The sequence below is a fragment of the Epinephelus moara genome, chromosome 19 (genome assembly GCF_006386435.1).
Source record: "Epinephelus moara isolate mb chromosome 19, YSFRI_EMoa_1.0, whole genome shotgun sequence".
Taxonomy (NCBI): Eukaryota; Metazoa; Chordata; class Actinopteri; order Perciformes; family Serranidae; genus Epinephelus; species Epinephelus moara.
The window spans coordinates 558,863-564,907 of NC_065524.1; the positions used below are offsets into that span (position 1 = coordinate 558,863).

Sequence of the window (6,045 nt, forward strand, 5' to 3'; positions counted from 1 at the left end):
ATAACCTCAAATTTGTCTTCAAAATGGCAAACAAAGGCAAATTGTATCAATTGAAATTTGTGTACAATACATAACAGGCAACAGTCAACTTTGCCCTTACAATTAATAGTTTCTTACCTTCGGGGCTGATCAAGATTTGGTCCAGACTTTTCCCCTTGAATTCGACCAGTCTGCCTTGTTCACAGGCCATCAATACCTTACTGATCTTTGCCAACTGCAAAGTCCCTTCGGGGAGGCGATAGAACTTCCTGTCTACTCTTATGTCGTGTCCCAGAAAGTCTGCCAAAAGATCTTGCTCAGTGTCATTTAGATTCAGTACTCTTGACAGAATGGCCACTTGTTTTCTCAGCTTTGTGGATGACAGAGCTTCAGGTTTTTGGGCCCCACAGTTTTTAGCCAACTCACGGATGCAGTCAGACCCCCCAAGCCTTGTTTCAAACCCTGGTCTCGCAAATAAATAAATGTTTTCACCCACTCCACATGAGCTTCTCTCCTCCACAAGTAGCTCCAGAGATTGCACCATTGCTGGAGTAAGGATGATGGGCACCTTCCTGCCATGCTTCCCTTGAATTTCCACACGTTCGAAATGCTGGCAGAGCATTTTCTCCAACTCTGTCAGTGCTTCACCAATATCTTCATTAAATGGGGAGTTGTCCCTGCTGAGAAATGCTTCCAAATGCATCTTTGAGACCTCGCCTTCTCGTCTTCGGTTGAAAAGGATTATCTGTGCCAGTATTACTTTAGCAAGATTGCTCCAATTCTTTGAGGTTTTCTCATCCAACAACTGCCCATGGTATTGTTTCTGCTTGTCTGTCATGTACATGTGCATTTTTTTTTTACATCTTCTGCTAATGGAATGAGCTTGGGTTTGTTCCATTTCTTCTCCTCAAGTGTACGGTATGCAGCGGAAGAGATCATCTCATTCCAGGTAAGACTGTACATGCGTCTAAACTCTTGGACAACCTGCTTTTTTTCATTGTTCTGGGATAAAAGTGCTTCAGCCTCCATGATGTCTGCTACTCTCTGGATGCTTTGCCCTAGTTTTGTGGCTAGGGTGGGTTTTTCAAACTTGTTCCTCTTTTCATCAAATCCAGTTACTTCTTTGACAGCTCGAACAACATGATGAAAGTGTTGTGGATTGATATAATCCTCCATCTTTTTCAGAGGGGTCACCTTCCTTCCTAGGATCAACAGTCTCCCCAGTCCTCGCATAATTTGCCGAACCTTGTCATGTTGAGAGGCAGTTTCACGTTGCCAGTTGTACATCTTTTCTCCAACCTTCATGATATATTTGTCTTGTTTTACTGTATGAGCAATTTCATCTTGAGTCATGTCATTCACGAGGGTCCATACCTTCATGTTCACATCTTTAGATGCAGGTTGAGCCGCAGCACAGAGAGCCTGTATTCTTGTTTTTCCAGGTAATGTTCTGAGAAGATTTTGAGCAAGTGCACACTGTTTTGCGTGCCTCCACAAAGTCTTGCGTTTGAAGTACCCAAAGCATGCAAAACAGTGCTCATAGTCCTTTGGACTGCTCTTGCCATCACTTTGTTGTCTACAAGGTACCAGTGTCCCTTTTCCTTTTGTGAGTGCTGTAATGTTGTGTGCCCAATTTCCTTGCTTGCGAAGGAGATCCAGCTGATTTCTCCTTTCTTTAGAGTTCTTTGCATACATCATTGCACTAGCGACTTCCATTTTATCCCAATGTTTACGTTCCAGATGGCGTGCAATTTTTGATTGGGGTTCCCAGCAGAAAATACAGTAATTTTTCTTTTGGTTGTATTTCTTGGACCCATCTATTTTTAGAACATTAGCTACAACAAGAGAATCACTCCTCTTAACTGACAGTGCATTATCAGTAGATTTTTACATCTTGTGTAAGTGTTTCTATTTTTCTTTTTCACTGATGCAGAGTCATCTGATTCACCTTCTACTCGAGAACTTGAGCCTCTCTTGTCACTCCTTTTGTATCGTTTCTTTGTTTTGTGTCTTGATTCACCTGATTCACCTTCTACTCGAGAACTTGAGCCTCTCTTGTCACTCCTTTTGTGTCTTTTCTTTGTTGTGTGTCTTGATTCACCTAAATCTTCTTCTTCACTAGAACTTGAGCCTCTCTTGTCACTCCTTTTGTATCGTTTCGTTGTTGTGTGTCTTGATTCACCTGAATCCTCTTCTTCACTAGAACCTGAGCCTCTCTTGTCACTCCTTTTGTATCTCGTCTTTGTTTTGTGTCTTGATTCAACAGAATCTTCTTCCTCGCTAGAACTTAAGCTTCTCTTGTCACTCCTCTTGTAATGTGTCCCTCTTTTGAGTCTTGGTTCATCGGAATCCTCTTCTCTGGAACGCAAGCCTGCTTCCCTGCCTTGCTTCTTTATCTTGGCTCCTGATAACCCATTTGAGCTGTTTTTTGATTCTAATGAAGTCTTTGGTCTCACTTTGTGGAGTTTTGAATGTTCTTTCACACGGTGTCACTTCTGACTACTGCGTTCTGATGATTCAGATGAACTGTCCTCTGATGATGCTGGGACATAGTCATCTTCGCTGAGGTCGATGCTGAAAATTGAACAATCGGTGTTGTACCCAAGCATTTCTTTGGTCAGCTACAATAGAACAGAGACATTTATTTTACTTGAGAATCAGGGAAAGGGATGCAACTTCATAATACAATTATCTTCCCCAAAAATGTACATGACAGATTAATTTTTTTGATTTGTCTGAATACTCAGGGCCAACGAGAAGCTTTATGAACAATATGTTGTTGGTGAACATGGGTGCCAATGGTAGCACAAATAATAAATCGGTGAGACAATTTTCAAACAGGCCCCTTAACCTCATCATAGCTTGATGAAATTGGGCTCATGGGAACAACTAGACTCTCAGTTAGACGCTCAGTTAAAGGGGTCATGAAGCATGTTGCTTAGCAATAGATTTAAAGTGAGGCTAGCAAATGCTAAACCTGTTTGAGGTATACGATTACACCCATGTGATTAGTATTATGTGAACCAAACATTCTAATGATGATGTTACAATGGCTATGGGGCACGGAAAGCTACTGAGGATAGATAAATGAGACTGAGTTCTGAGGAAACATTTGGAAAAACTCCTTCCTCAAAAGGGTTAGGAGTCCAATTTTATTAAAACAAAAATAATTGGTATTAAGTCTTTTTGAGTGAACAGTAAGGACTCCCAGTTTTGGGACAAATCAGAAGGGACTCTTATAAACCCAGACTATCCTTTCAAATGTATGGTTAAAATGTGATTCTGGGATTCTTACAAGGGAGAGAAAAATGGAGCGCTGGGATGCAACAATCCCATTTGCACTGTGTGGTGTGCAGCAACTTGCACCCTGAAACATAATACACATGACAACTGGCTGTGCCTCAAAATACGTAACAAACTTGCATTACTTTTGGATCATCCTTTGTTCTCCAGATGTGTGTTTAATGCGTTGAATGAGTGCGTTTTTTGGCAGACTGAAAACTGCTTTTAGAGAACTGCTACTGTTTTAGTGTTTAATAAATTATGCAAAATTATATGCATAATGGTCGTATGAGGCATATTAGCAAAATATACACATTCCTGTCAAATTTGAAAGGGGATAAGTTATGTTACATAAAAATATGGTACTTGATTTTTTTCATGTTTAGGTATACCTTTTCATTTAATTGCCCAATTAGAGCTGTAGTCCTTTGGAGCAGTTCTTAGGAATGCCACAAGATTAAATGTCACATGTCAAATAACATTTGACTAATGTGCCTGCCAGAGCATGTGAGCGGAGCGGAGCTGGAGCGGGGAGCGGAAGGATTTTGTGTTGAGCGAGGAGCGGCTATTTTTTATTTATTTATTTTTTTTTTTTTTTCAAAAAAGGTGGAGCGGAGCCTTATCTCTCGCTCCAATTTCGCTCCGGTAGCTCATGCCCCACCCAGAATGCATCTTTGCACCTGCGCACACCCACACTATTTTCTTTCAAAACTATGGAGTTTACTGTGTACTTCAGAAAAGAAACTGAGCAGAGAAGCAGCGTTACCTTGGAGAACGGTCCCTAACTGTGGGGAGAGGCGAGGGGGCTTCCCTGGAGGTCAGCCGCTTAACCCGGTCCGTCTCCTCCACACTTTGACTTATTTCCACCCTGCCGACAGCGGTACCGTGGAGAACGGTCCCTAACTGCGGGGAGAGGGGAGAGGGCTTCCCTGGAGAATCTACCAAGCTCATGTTTTATTTGTGAATACAAGATTACAGGTTAGGGTAGCACAGCGCAGTTTTTTTGAGAGGAGTGGTGAGCGAGTGGAGCGGGATAAAATTTATGATGGAGTGGAGCGGAGCGAAGAATGCGCAGAACCAAGCAGAGCGGACGAGCAGCACAAAGTGACAGGTCTGCGAGCGAGGAGCGGACATTTTCACCCGCTCTGCTCACATGCTCTGGTGCCTGCCACTTAAACCTAACAATAAGCATGTACAACATGTGAGCTTTACTTACAAACTCGCTGTCTGTTCTTGTTAAGGGTGGAATCTTTATTTCATCTTCCATCAGCATTATGTCCTCCATCAGCATTTCATCTTCCATCAGCATTTTGCCTTCTATCAGCATTATGTCCTCATCAGCATTTCATCTTCCATCAGCATTTTGCCTTCTATCAGCATTAGGTCCGCCATCAGTATTTCATCTTCCATGAGCATTTTGTCTTCCATCTGGAGATTGGGAAATTAGTCAAATTTAAATTGAAGCATTTTGAAAATATTATGCAAAAACCTAAAATCTGCAGGCTAACTTGTGGAACAATAGATAAAACTTCATCGACTGTATAGCTCTACAAGATCTGAGCCTCACTATGAGTGTAACTGATGAAATACTATATTTGCTGCCAAATCAAGTTGTTACAACTTATGCTCACAGTCAGTATGATCGGATTATTTATGCAAGTTAGCGACAGAAAGAGGCTGGCTGGATATTGAGGCAAGCATGCGTCTCTCTCCGTCCACGGCCTTTACGTATGCCAAGGTCAGCTCAGGTAGACAGAAAAGACAGGAAATCAAAATTTCGATGCAAGGATGAGGTGGAAAGCTGATTGGGAGCTGAACACAAACAAGGCAAAGACTCCATGTTGACAATGTTCCTTTACACAGCTCCCTGAACTAAAAAAAAAACAAAAAAAACAAAACAAAACGGAAAGTCCACCTGAATGTGGCGCTGCATTGAGTTTGACAGACTAGCGATAAGAATGACAGTTTACTTTAAAGGTGAAATATGAGATCTAGAACATTAATATAGCAGTAAACAACTTTTTGCTATGTAAAGATATAGCGGAGACATAGAATCCTGAGCAGAGAATGAAGTCACACCTTCCTCTGTGTTTGTTGTTATGTGAGCCTCTCTGTTCTTTGTTTTGGTAGCTGTTTTCTTGCACAGTGTTTCCAAAGTCAAAGAGTGGTCGCGTTAAATAATTGTGATCTCAAGAATAAAATAATTGTGACTATGATTTTTGCCATTATTGAGCAGCCCTACAATAGGGTTGGGCGATTGTGACTTTTCAATCAATCAATCAATCAATCAATTTTATTTATAAAGCCCAATATCACAAATCACAATTTNTGAGCCTCTCTGTTCTTTGTTTTGGTAGCTGTTTTCTTGCACAGTGTTTCCAAAGTCAAAGAGTGGTCGCGTTAAATAATTGTGATCTCAAGAATAAAATAATTGTGACTATGATTTTTGCCATTATTGAGCAGCCCTACAATAGGGTTGGGCGATTGTGACTTTTCAATCAATCAATCAATCAATCAATTTTATTTATAAAGCCCAATATCACAAATCACAATTTGCCTCACAGGGCTTTACAGCATACAACATCCCTCTGTCCTTANACAGGGCTTTACAGCATACAACATCCCTCTGTCCTTATGACCCTCGCAGCGGATAAGGAAAAACTCCCCCAAAAAAAACCCTTTAACGGGGAAAAAAAACGGTAGAAACCTCAGGAAGAGCAACTGAGGAGGGATCCCTCTTCCAGGACGGACAGACATGCAATAGATGTCGTACAGAACAGATCA

General features: G+C 41.3%; 1 long non-coding RNA gene across 1 annotated transcript in view; it reads right to left on the minus strand.

The window, feature by feature from the left end:
- Positions 1-2,118: 2,118 nt before the first annotated feature.
- Positions 2,119-6,045, minus strand: part of LOC126406535 (uncharacterized) — a 10,880-nt gene continuing 6,953 nt past the window's right edge. Inside the window, exon 3 of the long non-coding RNA XR_007571713.1 lies at positions 2,119-2,600. This is a non-coding gene — a long non-coding RNA (uncharacterized LOC126406535). The remainder of the gene's footprint in view (positions 2,601-6,045) is intronic.